Source organism: Cryptomeria japonica, chromosome 1, assembly GCF_030272615.1.
Source record: "Cryptomeria japonica chromosome 1, Sugi_1.0, whole genome shotgun sequence".
NCBI lineage: Eukaryota > Viridiplantae > Streptophyta > Pinopsida > Cupressales > Cupressaceae > Cryptomeria > Cryptomeria japonica.
This window is the reverse complement of record NC_081405.1, coordinates 54,306,862-54,332,430: the sequence shown is the minus strand read 5'-3', so window position 1 is coordinate 54,332,430 and position 25,569 is coordinate 54,306,862.

Here is a 25,569-nt window from a genome sequence, read left to right as displayed (position 1 = left end):
GTGCAAGATTGTTAATGGTCGCTTTAGTCGAAGAGTTCATATTAGATGTGTTAGATTGAGATGGAGGTGTTATGTTATTGAAAGAAGGTAAAGAGTAAGGTGGTGGGACCCTATGATAATTAGTCATAGGAGATGATTGGACAGGAGGAACACTACAAGGAGGAATGGAATGATTGAATGAATTGCCCCCTTGCGTCATGTTCATTTGTGGAGATATAATAGGGACACTCATTGAAGGAGTGAATGAAGAAATCAGATTGAATGAAGGAAGAGGGTTAATTGAAAAGGAAGGATTGCCCCCCTGACTGGTGATCACAAGAGGAATGTCTTGTATAGAAGTAGCCATTATGTTTGATGTAAAGGTAGGTATGCTAGCAATAGAAGTCATCAAAGGAATAGAATGATTGACTTGAGTAGGAGGTTGTGTATAACCCAAATTTTCAGCACAACTCTTCATAGGCATCACATTCGAATCCACAATGTGTGCAATACCACGCAAAATATCAATTCCATTCTTATCACTTTGAAGCATACATTTTAGACCCTCAATTAAAGGAAGAGCTTGACTATCGGGGTATTCTTGAGACATCCATTGTCGAAAATCGTCAAATTGGTTATCCAATTTCGAAATTTGTTCTTCAGAAACCTCATGGAGAGCTTCTTCATCATTAGGAGGATTAGAGGAATTACCCATGTCCTCGTTAAAAAGGCTATTCAAATTAGGTTCCATCTCCTCGGTAATTAAACCTCGGAAAGACTTAATTCTACGGCTTCGTCTAACGGGAATAGTGTAAGTAGGGCTTATTGTTGTAAAACTCATGCACTAGAGAGGGAGAGAAAATTTTGATTTTAGAGGTAACAATTTTCAGTAAAATCAGCCAATCTTCTGGATTTAAGCTGTTAAATACAATCAGGACAATCTCCCGAAATTTCAGAAAAAATGTCAGGGACCGTGGCGCTTCGGAGTGCACACGGTCCCAACAACTTTTTTTGAAATTTGTAGGGATGAAAGTTATGATGATTTTAGAGCTAATCTGAAAAAATTGAGTGGTTTTACGATCTGTAGATAGGCCAAATTAAAGTTGCAATCTCGAAATTGAACCCTATCAAGATTGTCAAAAAATGCAAAAATTTGAATTTTGAAAAAGAGAGGGAAACTGAAATTTTGAATTTTATGATTTTAGAGGGAATGTCAAGGGCAATGCAAACTTTGAAATTTAAAAATTGACTCAATTTCATGCAAAATTCAATTTTGAAAGCGGAAATTAAAGTTGTTGTAATTAAGCACTTAATTTCAAAAGTCACAAATTGTAAGAATTTGAATAAAGCATTGAAATTTCGAATGAATGCAAACACACTTTTCAGATTTAGGACAGTAAGAACACAATTTTGACACAAAATTTCAATTTCGATGATTTTTGAATGTTTAGAACCCTTAATCCAAGCAATCACAAGTCCAACTTTGACTGTAATTTTGAAAGTGTTAGATTTGATAAAATCAGCCAAAATTCTGGATTTTAGTAGGAAAATACAGTAAGATCTAGCTCCCGAAATTTCGGAAAAAAATGTCGGGGACGATGGCGCTCGGAGTGCACACGGTCCTCGCAACTTTTTTCCAAATTTTCAGGGATGAAAGATATTGTGATTTTATTGCGGAATCCAAAGTTACAGCTGATTTGGAGATGTTTTGATCAGTGAAATTGTCGGACAAAGGTTGAATCAAGAGGGTTTCAAAAATTAGGGTTTTGACACTTAACCACTTAATTTTCAAAATTAAAGCATAGATATGAATTGATAATTTGTAATAGAAGGGCAGATCTGAAACAAGCATTAACATTTAGACATTTCACAAGTTCAATTACTAAAAAGAAAATTTAGGGTTTTTATGCAATCAACCTCTAAAATTTGCAAAAGATCAAACATGGAAATGTAATCAAGGAATCCAATTTTCAGATCTAACCATGAATAATCAGAAAGGATGATTCACGTCGGGTTCACCAAAATGTAAAGCGGAAAATCACGATCGAACCCTAGTTGCTCTCCCCTCTTCCAACTCCAAGGAGAGAGAAGGGAGGTCGCTAGGGTTGATGGTTTTCACTTGGGAGACTTTACATTCAAAAGAGGGGTTGAAACCCACAAGATCCAATCCCACGCAATGCAAGATTGCATGCTAAATGAGTTTCAAGGGTTATGACAGCAAGGCTACCCTCTTTTGTAAATAATGTGCATAGAAGAATTAAGCTAGGAATGCATAGAAAGTGAGAAAGATTCACTTATAAACTGAGATAGGAATATAGTATGAAGCTGCGGACCTAGAATTAGTAGTAAAATGTCGATACGGCGCTGTCCTGCAAATTTGAGCGAAAGTTGCCGGGACGATGGCGCCCAAGCGCCACGGTCCTCCGAAAAATCCGCGAAACAAAGGGGGATCTGTTCGTCTCTGCACAAGGATTCCAGATCTTCAATTTCAGCCACGTACTTGCAACCTACACATAGAAAAGTGAAGACGATTGGGGGGTTAGGGATTAGGGGTTTGCCTTTAGGTCAAACCCCGATTTTGGAATTAACCAAGAAATGAGCAATGCTGTAAATGTAAGTGTCTGTAATGTAAAACAAGTACTAATACCTTGTTGTAAGGATGTTTGTATCCTTATGTGCGAAGGTATAGATGTTGTATGTTGTATGTTGTAGTATGTTGTAAGTGATCTCCTCTTCAATGGTTGAATCCTTGTCTTGAATGCAACACTTAGCCTTGAATGGAGACTTGAAATGATCAATTGCTTGAAGGAATGCTTGAATGCTTGAATGCTTGAGTATAGTTTCCACGCTTGTACACATATGACCCTCTTACCTAAATGGGAGAGGAAAATGTAGTTTATATACTTGCCGATTAGGGTTAAAAGACTAATTTTTCCGACCTTAGGCCGACCAGGAAATATTATTTCCAATTTGCAAACAAAAAGACCCGAAGTCCCATAGGAGACCGGGCCCAAAATAGGGCCAGGGACTAGGGCACCGGGCGCCATGGTCCTGGGGGACCAGGGCACTGGGCGCTCTGGTCCCACCTCCCGGGACAGCAGGGTGCAAAGGAGGTTCAGGCCAGGGTGCTTGAAAATGCAGTTTTTGGTGTCGTGGACAAGTTTCGGGGTCTCCATTCAGGTTCCGTGTTGCGTCACCATCGTGAAGACCGAAATGCAGTCGAAATTGCAAGTGTCGCAATTTTAGGACGCTACACTTGAATACATTCCCACTGTTGAGCAGGTTGCAAACATCTCCATGAAACCTTTTGCATCTCCGTGCTATCTTCAGTTGTGCTCTATGCTTGGGGTGAAGGAAGTTGTCCTTGGGGGGTCTTTATGAGGCCTTCCTTCTTATTAGTTTCTGCATGTTCTTTTATCTCTTTTTGGAGAGGATCTTTTTCCCACTGGGTTTTCTCCTTTTTCTTCATTTCATAGAGATTTCATTGTATTTGGGTACTTGATCAAGCCTTGTTGTCAGGACCCATCTTTCTTGCTTTCAATAGTTTTTCTAGGTTATAGCTTCTCCCTAAGTCTAGCTTAAGGGGGGGTGTTAGAGTAATTGGGTCTTTACTTGATCAATTAAATGGCATTTGTTTAATTAATTAAGTTCCCCTTTATCTCTTTTACACAAGCTAACATTAGGTGCATAATAATTAATTCTTTTATTAATTATTATGTGCAAGCCTAGGGTTTTCCCTTTTAGGGTTTCTTGACCTATTAGAGGTTAATTCTTTTATTTGCATCATTATTCCATTACACATTTTTTGGTGAATATAGAGCTCTCATCTTTTTGAGCATTTCCTGTGTATTTTGGTTTTTCTCTATTGCTTCTTTGCTTCTCCTTGTAACAAGTCTATTCAACTTGCAGAGATCATTTGGGCTCCTGTGGTGTTTTATTTATCAACTCTCATAGTAGGCACATAGGCACAATGCATAGAAGATACATAGAAGAGATGCAAAATGAAATTCAATGATTTAGAAGACGACAATTCCTACTACACACATTATTTATTTTTGTTCCATATTTTAACCATTGCTCTTTCACACATATTATGTAGTGAATTAACTCTTGAAGGTCATTTATATCCTCCACAACATGAGAAACATTGAAAAAATGAATGATTTTCCATCACACCAAGCCTTGGAAGCTAGTTGCTTTGTGATGCAGGAGCATCCCCGGTTCTTGGCAATCTTGCATCAACCAAACATATTTCTTTTATGTTTGTTTTCTATTTTGTAGTTTCAACATTTCATTTTGCATTTTCTTGCATTGGCTCACTAGATCTTGTGGAGTTGGATTTTTCTTGAAGACATGATCATATTCCTTATTCCTAAATCGTGGAGCATTTGGATCATTTTCCAGCAAGTTATCAATTCCAGATTCCAAGATAGTTTTTTGGCACAGGAACTGTTTAGACTTATTTGCATTGGTGAACCTATCAGATCCCTTTCATAGCTTGCAGAGCCCTATGCATTAATTCTAATGTTTCTTGGCATGTGGCTGACCTTCCCTTTGATCTGCACTTCATCCTTTGAATTTCCCAGAGGAATCTCTTTGGCAGAGGCCAACCTATTGGTTTTACATGGTAGATCTTATTCTTCAGCATTTGATTCCTTTTGGGCCAACTAGATCCCATTGGATCATATAAATCATTGTAATTGAGCATTAGAAGTCATTCAAAAGGATATAAGATAGAATATAGTAGATAGATCTTAGATTTGGAGGTCCGAAAGTGACTTATTCTTTAATTAAGCATGTTTGTAGCAGGCCAGTGAACTGGATCTTGTAACCCAGATATTTTTTATAAAGATAAATGGGTTTTACATGGACCCGAAACCAAAAGTTTTACAAAAGTTGGACATTAGCCAAATAGATGCAAACCAACAACAAAACAGGGGAGCACCTCAAAACAGACATGAAAGAAAAAGAGAGACAGACACAAAAACAAAAGCACTCAAATAAGAGAGTGCACCGGCTCCTTGTTCTTCTGGATTAGAGCCTTATTGATTTCCTCCAGTTCTTCCATAATGAATCTGGAGGTGCCCTTACTGCTGCTCCTGCTTCTGGTCCTGGAACTGGGGCCTGTGGTTTTGTTGCCTCCAGCAACAACATCTTCACCTCCAAGATCTTTCTCAGGTTCATTGTGAATGGATCTGTACTTAGCAACCATGACAATGATCTTTTCGAGCCCCTCCATACTATTATTCATGGCCTCCTTGCTTATGTCGACCAAGTTCTTGAGGTTTTTCCTTATCTCCACCATAGACTGTTCCACCTTTTCAATTATTTGTTCATGGTTGCATTTCATAACCTCGACATCTTGGTAGAGCTTCTGGGTCATAATCATGACATTCTCAGGTTTGCTAGGCTCTGACGAAGCTACGAAGATATCAATTATCTCCTTAACCCCCACTTTGAGGGTATCAATTTCTCTCTCCACCCACTTCCAGCAGCTCTCTTGGCTTCTGGTCACTTCCATCACCAAGTTCATCAGGGTACCATTCCTCTGTAACCCACTATCTACTTCTTTAGGCATGGTCCCCTACTTTTCCTTCAGGATGTTAATAAGAATGTCCAGCTTAATTTCCTGGTTTGAAGTCTTCAGGCCATAGTCATTAGCCACAAGCTTCTTCTTTTTAGAAAGAGGCTCGGCCTTAGAAATTAGCTTGCTAGTAGATTTATATTTGTTGGTCACCCATCTGAGGGGATTCTTACTACTAAACATACCAGGGGTGACCATCATCTCACCTTCTTCCACTAGCTTATAATCAAGGTCATCAGAAGGAATGGCACCCCCACTATCCTCCAAATCCATTTTTGAGTCACAGACTTCCTAGATATTAGTATGTTGGCCTTTCTCAAATAGAGGGCACAATGTTAAGGGTCTTAGCATACTCCATGTTGAGCACAATAAGCCCTTCATGGAGAATAGGATTATTTGGATTCTCTATATGTTTTTCAAGACTATTCCCTAAAGAGGAGGCTAGATAGAAAGGAATAGAAATGATTTTGCCATGCCTAAAATGGTTCAAAATGGTAGGAAAAGATACTGGCATATCTGCCATCAAGTGTAATATACCTCATGATGAACTTGACCATGTTCGCCCAGGGAGCCATAAGATCTTTCCTGTTGTAGCCACCATCAACCATTTTGTTAACTGTCGAGCGCTCCTTATCTTTGTCAAAACATTTGGCCAAGTCTTCCTCCCATGTTTTCTTGTCTCTATAGAACCTTCTGCCATTCATTGCCAAACTAGTAACCATCACCTCCAGGTTTTCATCCAGCTGGAAATCAGCACCAGAAGCCTTCAAAACCCCTTTCTTCCACCCATTGACAAAGTTTTCCTTGAGAAAAGGAGAAGGGACATGGAGTTTTTCCAAGAAGTGGACAATTCCCCCATCAATGATTTCCTACCACACCTCCTTGTTTTTCTTCCATTTATCAAAAGTAGGTAGTTCTTGTTTGTTCTTGTCCCTAACCATAATGATCCACGTCACCAAACAACATGAAATGGGTTGCACCAAAGAAGTCTCCAAATAGTAGCAGGAAATGGACCACACCAAAAAGTCTGCAACCAATAGCAGGAAATGGGTCACACAGTTAGACAAAAAATCCAGGCACAAGGGAAGCTTCTAGATCTTCAGATAGGGAAAACAAAAAGTACTCATTTCCCCAATAACTCAATTAAATCATGATTAAAATTCATTGATTACCGCAAGTGGGTGGAATCATCACAAGAGAAATCACACAAGTTGTTACCGGTTATCTGCAATCAATTTTCATGATCTAATTCATTCAGTTCTACATTGCCTCCATCATAGTTTCTTGTTTCCATTGTGTTTAATCTTGATGCCTAGTCTAGATTGATCTCTTTGAGGTCCCTCCTAGCTAGTAAATGCACCAAGTGGTATCAGAGTTAGATTTTGTTCTAGAGAATGAGTTGTCTTGAGCATTTTTTTGTAGGATGGTGGACTATGGATCTGGCCTACAGCTGCAGAGGACAAGCATGAAGATGGCACGAAAAGGAAATAGGAATGGTGGAGCGCGTGGCAATACAGACCCTGCTATGATGGAAATGTTGCGAGTAATTGTAGCTCGATTGGAATCCAGTGAGATAGCCCAAAGAAGAGGCCGACATATTGAAGATGTGAGCGAAGATGAGGAAGAAGAGTCCTCGACAAAACAAGCAGCAAATCCACTGGCGATTGATCCAGATGAAGAAAGGTTCTTGAGGGTTTTGAATAGGGCGAACACAACATTTTACCCCACTAGAGTATGATGGAAAATTGGGTTCAGATAAATTGATGGATTAGATCTCAGAGATGGAGAAGTATTTTGATTTTGAGAACACTGTAGAGGAAAGAAAGATGAAGTATGCTTGTACCCATTTGAAAGGTCATGCATCTCTTTGGTTGGAACATTTGTAGGTTGATAGACAAACAACAGGTAAAAAGAAGATCAAATCATGGGAGTGGATGGTTGCTAAGTTAGAATCGAAGTTTATGCCAACTGATTATCAAGTAAATCTTTTCTGGAAGTTGTAGAACTTGAAGTAGAAGGAACCTAGTGTGAAGGAGTACACTAAAGCATTCTACACGTTGAATATCAGATCCAGACATGTCTATGATGAGGTTGAACTAGTTGCAAGATATTTGAATGGACTGTGGATGTCTATATAGGATGAAGTTAGTTTGATCAAGTTGCGGAGTGTTGAAGAAGCATACCAATATACCTTGAAAGTAGAAGAGAAGTTGAACAAAAGACATGAACAGAGACAACGAGGTAGAGGTGGAAGGTTTTCCAAAGGAAGATTTCAAGGAGGAAAAGGATATTCCGGAGTAAGAGTAACTTGTACAAATTAGAACAAGGACAAGGAAGTAAGAAAAGAAGGTAATTCATACCGAAACAATGACATAAATTTATATCGGAGGAGAGAACTTGATGGCTACCGGAATGAGGGTTTTGGAAAAAATGATAAAAGACAAGAAAAGAGAGTTTTTAGAGGAACTTTCTATCAATGTGGAAGAGAAGGAAATCATGCATTTGAATGTAAGAAGATAGAGAAGACTAGGAGAACAACATTGGTAGAAGAAATCCCCACCAGATCAGCTAACAAATCGGAAGATGGAAAACTATTGATGATGAGTCGAGCTTTGTGCCATACCGGAGAAGATGAGGAGCCCTTGCAGAGATGAAATTTGTTCAAGACCAGATGTAAGGTATCCGGTAAGTGTTGTAAAGTTTTTATTGATAGTGTTAGTTTGGATAATCTTGTTTTAGAAGAAATGGTGAATAAGTTGATGTTGAAAAGATCGAAACGCCCTAAGCCTTATCAAATAGCATGGATTCAAGATTATCATAAGTTGTTAGTAAGTGAGCAATGTTTGGTGAAATTAAAAATTGGAAATTATCATGATGAATTCTTGTGTGATATTATGCGTATGGATTTATATCACTTTTTCTTAGGTAGACCTTGGTAGTTTGATAGACAAGCAATATATGATGGGAGAAATAACATATACACTATTGTAGAAAATGGGATGAAACAAACCTTGTTACCCTTGGAGGAACCCTTGAAGAGTGAAGTTTGTACGAATGGTAGAATCTATTTGGTGGATGGAAGGAAATTCCTAGATGGAATGAGACATGAGAATGTGTGTTTTTTCTTTGTTCCTAAGAAGACTGGGCATATGAAGCATGAAGAAGAACAACTAGAGGAGATAAGGGAGTTACTAACAGAGTATGAAGACATCATTTCAGATAATGGGCCTGATGGATTTCCACCTGTGAGGAATATCAGTCATTGCATGGACCTCATTCCTGGAGCTTGTCTGCCTAACAAAGTTGGACACTGGTTGACATTGGCAGAGAATGAAGAGTTGAATAGACAAGTGCAAAAATTGTTGAAGAAAGGTTTGATCAGAGAAAGTCTGAGTCCTTGTGTAGTACCAGCAGTATTAGCACCTAAGAAGAATGGAGAATGAGTTTGTGTACCGATTCCAAAGCAATAAACAAGATCATAGTGAAGTACCAGTTTCATTTACCTAAGATGGATGACATAATAGACTATTTGAGTTTATCCAAATACTACACAGAGATAGACTTGAAGAGTGGATATCATCATATCAGAATCAAAGAAGGAGATGAGTGGAAGACAACGTTCAACACTAAGGAAGGATTGTATGAATGGTTGGTGATGCCTTTTGGGTTGACTAATGCATCTAGTACTTTCATGAGGTTGATGAATGAGGTATTGAAGAAATTATTGGTTAAATTTGTTATTGTATATTTGGATGACATTCTGATTTTCAGCAAGACAAAAGAGGAGCATTTGTTGCATTTACGACAAGTTTTGTAGAGGTTGAGAGAAGAAAAGTCATTGATAAACCTTAAGAAGCATCACTAGTAGAAATATGGTCAATAAATGATTACGTGACCAAACGTTTTAGTCACGAGACTAAATTTTAGCAGTTTTTTATAAAAAAGCAATGAATGACTAAATATATGACTAATCTGGTCATCGGGTGGGATCACACAAATAAAAATGACTAAATAAATGACTAATTTGATAGATGATAGATAAATTCTAAATAAATGACTAGATAATTATCTGGCTCTTCTCTTAAAGAAGGTACTTATGAAAATGATATAAAAAATTGATCCTAACATTTTTGTTTGTAAATTATTTATTATTTAAATATTATTTTTTATTTATAAATAATAAATTATTTTTTTACCAGATGTATTATATTATATTTTTTTATTTCTATTAAAAATATAATAAGAATAAAAGTAATATAACATGGCACAACATGTTCATTAACGATGATCATAATTAATACCATCTTGATAAAATTTTAGGACATAGGACTGAAATTTGAGGTGAAGGATTGACATAAACAAATTGTAGAAATAGGACATGATGATGATTTTTAAAGACAACCAAAATCCCAATTTTGTTAAATAGATTTGTAGAGTTCAATAACACATCAATAATATATAATATTTAAATATTACAAGTAGATTCTAGCTACAAAGTATAATAACTATATTAACAAATCACAATCTGTCATGCCCAAACGTTTTGGGCAAAAACACAACAATTTATTTTTTGAAGGCATAATAACAAGTGATTACGTAAAGTTGTGATGAACTTGTCCACTAAGCTCCACCAACAGAAACACAAATGCTAACTAGGTTGAATTATTCGCAAATGGTGACTGGATTAAATTAATTACAAGCGAGGGGTATCATGAACATATGTAACCAAGCGGGGTAAAACCCACCCCTAGGTTAATTTTACAACGTCCCTCGATAGGGGTAGTGTTGGTATTATGGATGTGTTGCATTAGTTTTTGTTGAAATGTGGCGACTGATCAGCAAAGTACTGTACACTCAGCACGTATCCTTGCCGTTTTTGTTGATGAAAACCGACATTGTAATAAAACCCTAAAAAGGCCAACTTTGTTTGTTGCCCTAAAAATGCATGTTATAAGTGGCCGGGATGCTTAAGGCATTGTAAGGTTGATGTACTATTTTTGCTGGATAATAAGAAAGATTGGACAGTTGTGTATGGTGGACGTAACCCATTCTGGGTGAACCACATTAAATCTCTGTGTTATCTGTGTCCTGTTTTATTTCTTTATCTTTTGTATTTAAATCTGCATATAATTGTTAGTTCATATTTGCTTCGGATCTGCTTGAAACCCTAACAATTGGTATCAGAGCAAGGTTTTCTGTAAATTGGCAGGACTTTTAGATTTGAGTGGGAGTAATGGAGGATTCCAAATTCAAGGTCGAAAAGTTTAATGGCCAGAATTATCAGTTATGGAAAATGCAGATGGAGGATTACCTGTATCAAAAGGATTTGTGGCGGCCATTGGAAGGAAAGGCGAAGAAACCGACCACAATATCAGATGAAGAGTGGGACATTTTAGATAGAAAGGCACAGGGATCCATTCAATTATGCCTTGCGTCGTCTATAGCATTCAATATAACAGAAGTAAAAACAACTGTAGATTTGATGGCAACATTGGCTAAGCTGTATGAGAAACCCTCGGCTTCGAATAAGGTATTTCTTATGAAGCATTTGTTTAATTTGAAAATGAGTGAGGGAGGATTTGTAGTAGAGCACTTAAATGAATTTAATACAATTACCAGTCAATTGTCTTCGGTAAAAATTACCTTTGCAGAAGAGGTTAGGGCTCTCTTGATTTTATGTTCTTTGCCAGAAAGCTGGAATAGCTTGGTTATGGCTGTAAGTAACTCTGTCTCTGATAAAAATACTTTGGTATTTGATGATATTGTTGGTGTTATCCTAAGCGAGGAAATGCGAAGGAAAAGCACAAGTGAGACTCCAACATCATCGGGTAGTGTTTTGAATGTGGAGAATAGAGGAAGATCAAAGGAAAGAGGAAAAGGCCCTAGGAATGAGAAGTCACGAGGGAAGTCAAAGAAAGGATGCTCTCAATCTAGAGGAAAGAAAGATTACTGGTACTGCGGAAAGCCTGGTCATCTAAAGAAAGACTGTTGGTCTCGAAAAAACAAAGAAGGAGACAAAAATGAAAATGACAGTAAGGAAGCTAATATTGCAAGTAATACTTTACAAGATGCTTTAATCTTATGTTTGGATAATGTTATTGATTCCTGGGTAATAGATTCTGGGGCTTCATTTCTTGCTACACCCCATAGAAAATATTTTCTAGATTATGTTCAAGGTGATTTTGGACAGGTATATTTGGGTGATGATGAGCCTTGTCAAATTATTGGAAAAGGAAAGATAAAGATCAAGTTGCAGAATGGTAATGACTGGTTTCTGCAGGAGGTAAGACATGTTCCTAATTTAAGAAGAAATTTAATTTCTGCAGGGCAACTAGGTAGTGAAGGTTGCATAGTTACCTTCTCAGACAGTATGTGGAAGGTCACTAAAGGATCATTAGTAGTAGCTAAAGGTGTGAAAGTAGGCACATTATATCTGTGTACTGGTAACACTTACTCTACCTTAGCTACTACAGATAAAGTTACTGCAGGGACAACAACAATAAATGTTGCAAGAACAGATTCGATAATGTGGCACCATAGGCTTGGGCACATGAGTGAGAAAGGGATGAAAATCCTTCACTCCAAAAATCTATTGCCAGGACTAAAGAAGATTGATTTAGAGTTCTATGAAAACTGTGTTTATGGTAAACAGAAAAGAGTCAGATTTCTCAAGGTTGGGAAAGAGAAGAAGAGTGAGAAGTTAGAGCTTGTACATTCAGATGTATGGGGACCGGCTCAGGTATCATCTCTTGGTGGCTCTTGTTATTATGTTATTTTTATTGATGACTCAACTAGAAAAACATGGGTATATTTCCTAAAACAAAAATCAGATGTTTTTGAAACTTTTAAGAAATGGAAAGCTTTGGTTGAGAATGAGACAGGAAAAAAGTTGAAGTGTCTCAGATCAGATAATGGAGGTGAGTATTGCAGCAAAGCATTTGAAGATTACTGTTCCTTAAATGGGATTCGAAAGCAGAAGACAGCTCCAGGAACTCCACAGGAAAATGGTGTGTCAGAGAGAATGAATAGGACCATCATGGAACGTGTGAGGAGCATGAGATTGCATGCTGGATTGCCCTTACATTTTTGGGCAGATGTTGTACATACTACTGTCTATTTGATAAATAGAGGACCTTCAACCCCTTTGGATGGTGGTATTCCAGAGGGGGCATGGACTGGTAAAAAGGTAAATTATTCTTTTCTAAAAACTTTTGGTTGCGAAGCTTTTGTCCATGTTGATAAAGAAAACAAAACCAAGCTTGATGCTAAATCTCAAAAATATACCTTCATTGGATATGGGATAGATGAATATGGCTATCGGTTATGGGATTTTGAAAATAAGAAAATAATTAGAAGTAGAGATGTTATATTCAATGAGAAGGTTATGTATAAAGAACAGATGCAGGAAAAGAAGCATGAACAAGACAAACAAGAATATGTGGTGTTGGATGAGATTCTTGAAAATGAAATGCCACAGGTACCTGATGCTCAGCAACAATAGATTGTCCCACAAACTCCTGCAAGTGTTAGATGTTCTACGAGGACAAGTAGACCCCCTAAAAGATTTTCTCCTTCTTTGTATTCTATTTTATTAACAAATTCTGGTGAACCAGAAGAATATGAAGAAGCAATGCAGGTGGATGCCAAACAACAGTGGCAGCTAGGCATGAAAGAGGAGATGGACTCCTTGATGAAAAATAAGACTTGGGACTTAGTCCCTTTACCTGCAGAAAAAAGAGCCTTGCCTAAAAAATGGGTTTATAGGCTGAAGGAGGAGGAAGGAGGTCAGAAAAGATATAAGGCCAGACTTGTGGTAAAAGGTTTTGCACAGAAAAAGGGTATAGATTATGATGAAATATTTTCTCCAGTTGTAAAAATGACTTCAATTAGAACTGTACTTAGTCTTGTGGCTACAGATGATTTACATCTTGAACAATTAGATGTCAAAATAGCTTTTCTCCATGGAGATTTGGAGGAGGAAATTTACATGTTGCAACCATAGGGATATGAGGTCAAAGGTAAGGAGAACTTGGTGTGCAGGTTGAAGAAAAGTTTGTATGGCCTAAAGCAAGCACCCCGACAATGGTATTTAAAATTTGATAGTTTCATGGCTGAACACGGTTATCATAGATGTCATTCTGATCATTGTGTATATTTTAAGAGATTTGATAATGGCAGTTATATTATCCTGCTGCTTTATGTTGATGACATGCTTGTTGCTGGGTCTAACATGCAACATATAAATGATCTTAAACAGAAATTAGCCAGGTCATTTGCTATGAAGGATTTGGGTGCAGCTAAGCAAATTCTCGGTATGAGGATTACACGGGACAGGAAAAATAGAACCTTGAATTTGTCCCAAAGTGAGTATATAAAGAAGGTGTTGAAAAGATTTAACATGCAGGATGCAAAAGTAGTTAGTACACCTTTGGCTAGTCATTTCAAATTGACTAAGGAGATGTGCCCAAAGGCACAGGAAGAGGTTAATAAAATGTAAAACATCCCGTATTCATCAACTGTTGGTAGTCTGATGTATGCAATGGTATGCACAAGGCTAGATATTGCACATGTAGTGGGAGTTGTGAGCAGGTTTATGAGTAATCCGGGTATGGAACATTGGAATGTTGTGAAATGGATTCTTCGGTATTTGAAAGGAACTACTATGAAGGAATTATGTTTCAAAGGATCTAATGCTACTCTAAGTGGATTTGTTGACTCTGATCTGGTGGGTGATATTGATTCACGGAGGAGTACTACAGGGTATGTTTTTACTATAGGGGGAGCTGCAGTCAGTTGGATTTCTAGGCTGCAAAAGGTTGTTGCACTTTCAACCACTGAAGCTGAGTATGTTGCTGCTACAAAAGCCAGCAAAGAGATGATTTGGTTGCAATGTTTTCTAAAGGAATTGGGTCAAACACAAGAGGATAGCCCATTGTATATTGATAGCCAGAGTGCCATTCATCTTGCGAAGAACTCTGATTTTCATTCAAGGACAAAGCACATTCAGCTCAGGTACCACTTCATCCGGACTATTTTGGAGGAGGGTTAGTTATGGCTTGAGAAGATTCACACAAGTGAGAATCCTGTCGATATGTTCACAAAGGCAGTTCCATAGGAGAAGCTGATTTCTTCATCAGTTTCAGTTGGTCTTCTTGATTAATAATTGTGGAATTTATACCAGTCAAGTCCTAGTGTTTTATCCAGCGGATGTTGCATGTACAGTGGTGTCGTGTAGTATCAGTCTCCAAGTGGGAGATTGTTCGGTGTGGAGCCTGATCAGTCTCCAAGTGGGAGATTGTTGAAATGTGGTGACTGATCAGCAAAGTACTGTACACTCAGCACGTATCCTTGCCGTTTTTGTTGATGAAAACTGACATTGTAATAAAACCCTAAAAAGGCCGACTTTGTTTGTTGCCCTAAAAACACATGTTATAAGCACCTGGAATGCTTAAGGCATTGTAAAGTTGATGTACTATTTTTGCTGGATAATAAGAAAGATTGGACGGCTGTGTATGGTGGACGTAACCCATTCTGGGTGAACCACGTTAAATCTCTGTGTTATTTGTGTCCTGTTTTATTTCTTTATCTTTTGTATTTAAATCTGCATATAATTGTTAGTTCATATTTGCTTCGGATCTGCTTGAAACCCTAACAGTTTTGTCATTGATGTCAACACTTATCCTTTTGGATATCTTTCATTATGTTGAACCGACACATTGTGTTCACCAGCAAGTTTGGTGACTTATGCATAGTCACCGTTATATTGTTCACCAGCACTGAGGATGACTTGTTATCATCTGGAGATCACTTGGTTATGTCGAAGAAATGGTTTGGATAATATGTTTTGGTATTTTGGTTAAGGGTCTAATTGAGTTGACATATTTGTTGTTACCAGCTAATTGGTCTAGGTTATGGACCAATATGCATTATCTATTCCAAATCAGCACGGCATGTTATGGAGATGATTTATTGATTGAATATTATTGTAAATATATTGAGCCAACATGATGCATCGCATCTTAACTTGTTTGTAATTGATTTTATTGTAATATTCTTACTGAGCCAACCTACACATTTGGTCTTAGGTTTTGTATATATGTAAGATCTCAATTGATGAGATATAGGATATGGGACATGGTATGTAAGGTTATGGTATTGTAACATGGTATGTACGAATATTGAAGATCATATGAGAAGACCATAGAGAAGGTTCAAGGAAGGTTTGAAGGTGATTATCAGAGCTTAACCGGTACTAAATCCGACATTGGAGATGCTATTTTGAGCAGTACATTATTCTAGGATTTAACTATCCTACTGTAGTCATTGCAACTCCCATTTGATAAGTGTACTCTAGGCGGTTGGCCTTTCTACATGTGTAGACCCCATTTGTATACACATACTATCTGCAGTAGTATCATCTGATTGTGGGAAAGGTTTCCCACCGTGGTTTTTTCCATTACAGGGATTCCATGCTAAAGTCTTTGTGTTAAGTGTTGTGGATGTTGTTTCTGTTTCTGTTTCATGCATTAAGTTTCACCAATAATGATATTAACTATTAATCTATTAACTGATATTAATTTTGGTTTACCAGTATAAGTATCAAGTTTGATTAAGTTGTATTTGAGTTGAAATTCATAGTCAACTGATTCACCCCCCCCTCTCAGTTGCCTTCTGAGTCCTAACAATTCGTATCAAAGTCTAGTCCTCTTTTTGTATAAGCCTAACAACTTGAGGAGATCCTATGGCGACTAACATTTTCAAGAAGGATAGTCTGATACTTGATGGAACCAACTATGGTATATGGAAGATCAGAATGGAGACACATATGAATTGCATTGGAAGAGACATATGGGAAGTTACAAAGAATGGCTATGTTGGCCCTACACCAAATCAACCTAATCCACCAACATTGGGTAAAGATCAAGAAAATGATTGCAAAGCAAGAGAAGCACTTTTGAGCGTATTATCATATCAGAAAATCATAGGATTATCACAACAATCTACTGCTAAAGCTATTTGGGATAAATTGGAGACACTGAATGAAGGAGATACCACTATCAAAATTGCAAAACTAGAATGTTTCTGGGTCAGGTATGAAAATTTGAAAATGGAAGAAGATGAAAGATTTTTTTCTTTTATGGAAAGAGTTAATGAAATTGTTTTAGGAATACAATGTTGTGGAGGATCCTTAAGTGAAGATGAAATTGTTTCTAAAGTTTTAAGAGCATTTCCACTAGCATAAATGAAAGTAACTGCTATTAATGAGTTGAGAACAATGCCTAATACATCAGTATCTAGAGATACCTTGGTTGGAAAACTTTCAGCATTTGAGCTTGAGGAATTTGGTCTTGTTACTATAATTAAAATGGATTTGGCCTTCAAAGCATCATCATCTATAGAATCATCATTATCATCTAAAAAATCTAATTGGAAATCACTTTATTTAAGAGAACTTGAAGATATCAGAAGGTAAAATGAAGAACTAGAAGAACTTGAAGCACTATTTGCAAGGAAAATGCCTAAAGGTCCAGTTGGAAGTAAGTATGAAGGTAAAGCACCATTTAAATGTTTTAATTGCAATAAAGTTGGTCATATGGCATCTAGATGTCCTTACAAACATGCAAGATTGAGAGAGGAAGCTAAAAAAATATATAAGCCTAACCCTCAATATCAGAGATACAAATTTAAGAAGAATAGAGACAAATCTTGTTACTATGGTGATGAAGGAGTTACTGGTGATTATAATGAAGAACCGACAGACAATGGATGGGATTTTGTTGCAATAAAAGAAGATCTATCAGCACCTACTGTTCCACCAGTAGAGCAAACCCTAGAAGCTAAAATTGAAGAAAAGGATGAATGGATCATAGATTTTGGATGTTCACATCATATGACTGGTGATAAAAGTAAATTCTTATCTTTTCAGAAATATAGTGGAGGTCCGGTAAGATTTGGGGATGATAAAGCTTGTTTGATAAAAAAAAAAGGCACTATATCTTTGGATGGTAAGCACGATACTGACAATGTTTATTATGTTGAAGGTTTGAAGCATAATCTTTTGAGTGTTGGTCAATTAGTTGAAAAGGGTTTTTAGTTATAGTTCAAGAATGGTAAATACAAAATCATGAAAAAAAGTGGATTGGAGATTGCAACTGGTAATCAGACTAAAGGTAATATCTTTCATTTGAAAAACAATGATAAAAAATGCTTGATTGCACATATTGATGAAAGTTGGTTATGACATAAGAGACTTTGTCATGTAAATTTTGATTGCATTGTAAAGATCAGTTCAACTAAGGCAGTAAGGGATTTACCTCAGATTGTGAAACCTCATAATAAGGTATGTAAGGAATGTCAAATGGGAAAGCAAGTTAGAACAACTTTTAAGAGTATTCTCGAGAAATCCAATAATGTTCTTGATTTAATCCATATTAACTTGTGTGGTCTGGCAAGAATAAGAAGTCTATAGGGAGATAGATACTTTATGCTAATCATTGATGATTATTCTAGAATGTGTTGGGTTACTTTTCTCAAGGAGAAATCAGAAGCTTTTGGAAAATTCAAACTATTCAAGGCAATGGTAGAGAATGAAACCGGTAAGAAAATTAAATGTTTGAGATCTGATCAAGGAGGAGAATTTACATCTAAGGAGTTTAAAAAATTTATGTGAAGTGAATGGAATCAAAAGACAACTATCAGCACCCCGGACACCTTAGCAAAATGGAATTGTGGAAAGGAAGAGCAAAACTATTCTGGAAGCAACTAGAAGCATGATATTGGAAGCAAATCTACCTCATGTGTACTAGAGAGAAGTAGTGAATACAATGGTTTACACTTTTAACACAGTTCACATCAAAGGTGAAACCGGTAAGAACCCTTATGAACTATGGTTTGGTAACACTCCTACTCTTAAATACTTCTCAATTTTAGGATGCAAATGTTATATTAGGAGAGATGAGTATATTGGTAAATTTGATCCTAGAAGTGATGAAGAAATAGTTCTTGGTTATTCATCTAAGAGCAAGGCATAAAGATGTTTTAATAAAAGATTGTAGAAAATCATTGAGAGTGCTAATGTGAAGATAGATGAATAGTTTAGAGGAAATTCAAGGTCTGCAGATTCTGAACCGACAGGTGAGATGATCATAAATGAACCTATACAGAGTGCACCGGTACATAGTGTGGATCCAGTCACACCAATATAATCAGACAATTCCATAGTGACTGAAGAACAACAACATGTGAATAAACCTAGGTATGTAAGACTAAATCACTCAGAAAATCAAATAATTGGAAATAAATATCAAGGTCTTATGACAAGAGGAAGACTAGAAAATGAAGAGGTATGTTTAATTTCTCAAATTGAACCAGCATCTGTTATTGAAGCTTGTCAAGATGAACATTGGATTAAAGAAATGGAAGATGAACTAGAACAAATTGAAAAGAACAATACATGGACATTAGTTCCCCAGCCTAAAGACACAAATGTAATTGGAACTAAATGGGTATTCAGAAATAAACTTAATGAACATGGTAAGGTAATTGGGAACAAAGCAAGATTAGTGTGTAAAGGATATTCATAGAAAGAGGGAATTGATGGTAATTAAACCTTTACACTGATAGCTAGAATTGAGGCAGTTGGATTATTTCTTACATTTGCAGCTCACAAGAACTGTAAAGTATATTAGATGGATGTAAAATGTGCATTTCTGAATGGTTATCTTGAAGAGGAAGTTTACATTGAACAACTTGATGGATTTTCATTCACAAATGATAAAGATATGGTTTGTAGATTAAGGAAATATTTTTATGGATTGAAGCAAGCTCCTAGAGCTTGGTATGCTAGATTAGACAAATATCTTTTGAAGCTTCGATACACTAAAGGTAATGCTCACAGCAACTTATATTTCAAAGTGACTAATGATGGCATCTTGGTTATTGAAGTTTTTGTTGATGCTATCATTTTTGGAGGAGAAGATGGATTGTGTAAAGACTTTGCTAACAAAATGCACAAAGAATTTGAAATGTCTATGATTGGGGAGATAAAATTCTTTTTAGGATTGTAGATTTCACAAACTGATAAAGGTATATTCATATGTCAAAAAAAATACTTGAAGGAACTATTGAACAAATTTGGTATGAAAACTCCAAACCGGTAAGTACTCCTATGACTACAACTGACAAATTGACATTGAAGGATGATTCAAGTCCTATTAATCTGACAAAATACAAATCAATGATTGGAGGTTTACTATATTCAACACAAACAAAACCTGATATAATGAATGCAGTATGTATCATTTCAAGATTTCAGAGTAATCCTAAAGTAAATCATGAATCAATAGTAAAAAGTATTTTCTGGTATCTACAAGGCACAACAAATCTTGGTTTATTGTATCCTAAAGATGAAAATTTTGATTTATGTGCATACACTGATGCAAATTGGGTAGGAGATGTAGATGATAGAAAAAGCACCACTGGTGGAGCATTCTTTCTTGGTAGCGGATTGATTTCATGATTGAGCAAGAAGAAAAGTTGTACATCATTATCAACAATAGAATCAGAATATGTTGCAGCAGCAACTAATTGTACTCAGGTATTATGGATTAAACAAATGTTGAAGGACATCAAGGTAAAATGCAAAGAACCTATAATCATTTATTGTGATAATTCAACAGCAATTGATATATCAAAGAATCCGATATTCCACTCTAAGACTAAACATGTTTCTATCAAATATAATTTTCTGAAAGAGAATGTTGAAGCAAAAGAAGTAAGATTGGTTAATGTGAATACTAAAGAGCAGATTGCAGATATCTTTACTAAGACTTTGACTAAGGAAACTTTTGAATATATCAGTGAGCAACTTGGGGTAATACCCTCACTAGTAGAGACTTAGATAGTTGAAGATTGGCATCAAACCAGCACAAAATAACAGAGAAACATTTTTCCAACTTTGATGGAGGAGAGCTACTTCTCAGGAGGAGTAGCTGGTTATATTAATTGGTCATATTAGTTGGTTATTTGTTCTGATATTTGTATTGCTTTGCCATTTGATGTCAAAGGGGGAGAGATATCTATGGAAAAACTTTGTATTTAGGAAACATTATCCTTGGGGGAGAGATTATTCATTGAGGGAGAGATATATACTCTCTGCACTTTGATTTTGATTTTTGGTTTTTGGTTTTTGGCATTTTGTTTTGGCACTTAGATGTTTTTCCATCTTGTGTTGCCACCAATGCCGAAGTGGGAGATTGTTGGTATTATGGATGTGTTTCATTAGTTTTTTCATTGATGTCAACACTTATCCTTCTCGAGATCTTTGGTTATGTTGAACCAACACATTATGTTCACCGGCAAGTGCAGTGACTTATGCACAACCACCATTATATTGTTCACTGACACTGAGGATGACTTGTTATCATCTAGAGATCACTTGGTTATGTCAAAGACATGGTCTAGATACTTGTTTTTTAGTATTTTGGTTAATAGTCTAATTGGGTTGACATATTTGTTGTTACTGGCTAATTGGTCTAGGTTATGGATAGGAATGCATTATCTATTCCCGATCAGCACGACACATTATGGAGATGATTTATTGATTGAATATTGTTGTAAATGTATTGAGTTGACATGATGCATTGCATCTTAGCTTTTTTGTATTTGATTTTATTGTAATATTCTTAGTGAGCCAACCTACACATTTGGTCTTAGGTTTTGTATATATGTAAGATCTCAATTGATGAGATATAGGATATGAGACGTGGCATGTAAAGTTATGGTATTGTAACATGGTATGTGTGAATATTGAAGATCATATGAGAAGACCATAGAGAAGGTTCAAGGAAGGTTTGAAGGTGATTATCAAAGCTTAATCGTTACTAAATCTAGCATTGGAGATGTTATTTTGAGTAGTACATTATTCTAGGATTTAACTATCCTACTGTAGTCATTGTGACTCCCATTTGAGCAATGTGCTCTAGGTGGTTGGCCTTTTTGCATGTGCAGGCCCCATTCGTATAAACATACTATCTACAGTATTATCATCTGATTGTGGGTAAGGTTTCCCACCGTGGTTTTTTCCCTTATAGGGTTTCCACGTTAAAATCTATGTGTTATGTGTTATGGATGTTGTTTCTCTTTATGTTTCATGCATTAAGTTTCACTAGTATTGATATTAACTGTTAATCTATTAACCGACATTAATTTTGGTTTACCAATATTAAGTATCAAGTTTGATTAATTTGTATTTGGGTTGAAATTCACAGTCAACTGATTCACCCCCCCTCCCTCTCAGTTGCCTTCTGGGTCCTAACATGTAGTCCTTTAGGATTAACTAGAGAGACCATCCCTAAATAGGTTTAATCAATTGATTAACGTTTATACATTTTATTAATAACTCTAATACCCTTAGGTTTTATCTATTAATCATCCACATTAATTTTCTAAATGTCACTAAGGGATGTATAAATTAAATTTAATATTGTAATTTATATATTACTAACAATAATAAATTCGTTAATACTCAACCCTTTTATTTGGCCATATTAATACTAATATTCATTGGCTATACCCCTATAATTAAATCGTCATGAGACAAGATCAATAATTACTTCATAATTAAACTATTAATCAATCATGTGATTCACCCTTTATAAACTTTCACTAAAATCCCATTTTAAATTAAGTCACTTAAATAAATCGCCCACCAATTAATTAACCTCTTAAAATTAAACGCCCTTTTTAATACACAACCACACTTAAATAATAATATTCCCTTTAAGTTTTAATAATTGTTTTCCAAAAATAAAGTTCCCTCTTAAATAAAGAACACATTGAATCATTATAAAATTTCTTTATCTAACTAAGACTTTTCCCTCCCAATGACTTAATTTAAATTTTAAACCCCTTTTTAATATTAGATTCCTTTTTAAAACTCTATTTAGGGTTTTCCCACCCTTTTATTTAATGATACGTGAAACTTATCTTGTAAGGAAAGCAAGTGCGAAATTCGCTTCCTTAATGTCAATTCATAGAGGAGAAACTAACTAGTGTAGACAAAAACTTCAACATTTACTAAAAATGGTATGAGTAAAAACATGCACAAAGACAGCACAGAGAGATAACACACAGAGTTAATGTGGGAAAACCCTTACGGGAGAAAAACCCACCACTAGCAAATGATCGACTTTATTAACAGTATGTTGAAACAATACAATAGAGTCTCATCTATAGATTTTCTTCACTCTGTTACACAGTCATTCCAAACATACAAACAATCGGATCAACCTCTTCTCAGAACACACCCACAGCTCTCAAGATTTTGTTCTCACCAACCTTTGGATTGCCATTGGTTTTCAATACCAAAAGGCTTGATGGCTCATCAGAGTAATGGTCCCAATGGCTTGAAGTCTAACCGTCTGCCTGTGTCAGTCTGCAATCATGAAAAAACAATTATCCCACATGTAGTAGACAATTGTGTCGGTTTGTATTCATTTACACTGATAGTCTCATACATTGTATCCGAGAATTGATCTTTTGGATCTCGGTTCGACCTCGCTCCCGTAGTCAGTCTCCGCTCCATCGACTATCAGCACAACATTCAAATGGTAAAGCCGATGGCCTGATGATACCCGATCGCCTAAGGTGACTCCATCGGGTCATCGATATATCTTTCCAAAAGGTACTTCGATCACTGATGTTAAGGAGTGGTCTTCACCAAGACATCGGGATAAGAGCATAACTACTATCCCAACCACCGATACCGAGAACATGGACTCATTAGCCCATTGGACCAAGTCCAAAACTGTTATTCCGATCTGCATTGCTAGTCAGGTAAGATGACTTCATCAGGTCATCAGAACACAAAGAATAACACTATGCCGATAAGTGAAATAACTGAGACCGGTAAAGCAAGCTCATCGAGACATCGGTATGACATTCAAAAATGTCAACCTGATAGCCAATAGGTGACCTGAACCGAGACTGGTAGAGTGGGCTCATCAGGACATCGGCATACCACTGCACAAGTTATTTCGATAACCGAAACAAAAGGAATACATCAGCAAGAGTCATGCCAATAGAGCTCACAAAATCCTTCATACTGTTTCATCGGCATGACTTAACTTGATCAGTATGGACTATTGTCAAGTGAATTTGAGGCACATTTTCCAACAAACTCCCACTTGACGAGGAATTCACTGGACCGAGATACCATTCTAGATGTTACTGACAGACATGGGTACGAAGACCCATATAATTCGAGCACCACCTGAACTTGTGTGTACTCACTAGTTTTGTCAAGGCATCTGCAACATTTTCCAGAGTGTCTACCTTGTTAAGATAAATTTTCAATCTTCCACCATGTCACATACAAAATGATGCTAAGCATCAACATGCTTCGACCTGGCATGGAAAGTAGGATTCTTTGCCAAACAAATGGCACTCTGACTGTCACTCCAGACTTCAATCTGCCGCGCATCAAAACCAATGTCAAAACTCAAACATCTAAGCCAGACTACTTCTTTGCAAGCATGTGTGGCTGCCATGTATTCTGCCTATGTAGTGGACAAAGTGACTATAGTTTGCCGCTTGCTCATCCAACTAACTGCTCCACCATTCAGGACAAATACATATCCATTGGTAGATTTCCTGCTGTCAACATCCCCTACCCAATTAGAATCCGTGTAAGCACATATGCTGAGAGTTCTTTTGGAATCCTTCAGATTACCATGATAACATAATGTAGAGTCTGAAGTACCCGTCAAGTATCTAAACACTCTCTTTACAGCATCCCAGTGTGTTCTCCCTAGATTCGACATGAACCTGCTAAGTATTCCCATTGGTTGGGAAATGTCTGGTCTTGTACAGACCATAGCATACATCAGACTACCTATAGCACTTACATAAGATACACCTTTCATGTCTTCAATCTCTTTTGGAGACTTCGGACTATCCAGCACAGACAACTTAGTTCCCTGCAAGATGGGAACAACCTGTGGTTTATAGTCAGACATATGAAACCTGTCAAGAACATTGGTTATGTATTTTCTCTGGCTGAGCCAAATTTTCCTCTTAGACCTATCTCTTTTGATCTCCATTCCCAAAATGTAATTTGCTAGTCCTAAATCCTTCATTTCAAATTTCATACAAAGCTGAGATTTTAAAACTGAGATCATACTTTTTGTGTTTCCAATGAACAACATGTCATCTACATACAAAGCTATGATAAGAATCCTATCATCATCAGTTTTATAGTAAACACAATGATCTACTTTGGATCTCACAAATCCCAAGGACAAAACAACTCTATCATACTTTTGGTACCACATTCTGGGAGACTGTTTCAGACCATACAGAGACTTCTTGAGTTTGCATACCAGATGTTCTTTACCTTTTTCCACAAAGTGCTCAAGCTGAGACATATAAATTTCTTCTTCAAGATCACCATGAAGAAATGTTGTCTTCACATCCATTTACTCAATCTCCCAATCATATGCAGCTGCAAGTGACAAGAGAAATCTAATAGATGTCAGCTTAGCTACAGAAGAAAAGATTTCCCCATAGTCAATACCTTCCTTTTGCAAATACCCCTTTATAACCAGTCTTGCCTTATACTTGTCAACGTTGCCATCTAGACCATACTTCTTTTTGAATACCCACTTACAGCCTACAAGTTTTCTATCTTTAGGCAATGGCACCAAATCCCAAGTTCCATTTTTATCCAATGATGACATTTCATCATACATGGCTTCCAACCAGGAATCTGAATTAGGCATTTCAATTGCTTCTTTTACAGTCCTAGGCTCATCAGTATCTACAAGTAATGCATAAGCACAATCTACATTCAACATAGAGTGACTTTACTTATTAGGTGTATACCTTTCAGGTTGCCGCCTCTCTCAAGTAGATCTTCTTAACTCTGGTGATGGGGCTTCTTGAGATTCATCAGGAGGCTCATTATCATGTTCTTCTTCAGAACTACTTGAATGGCTTGAACTCTCCTC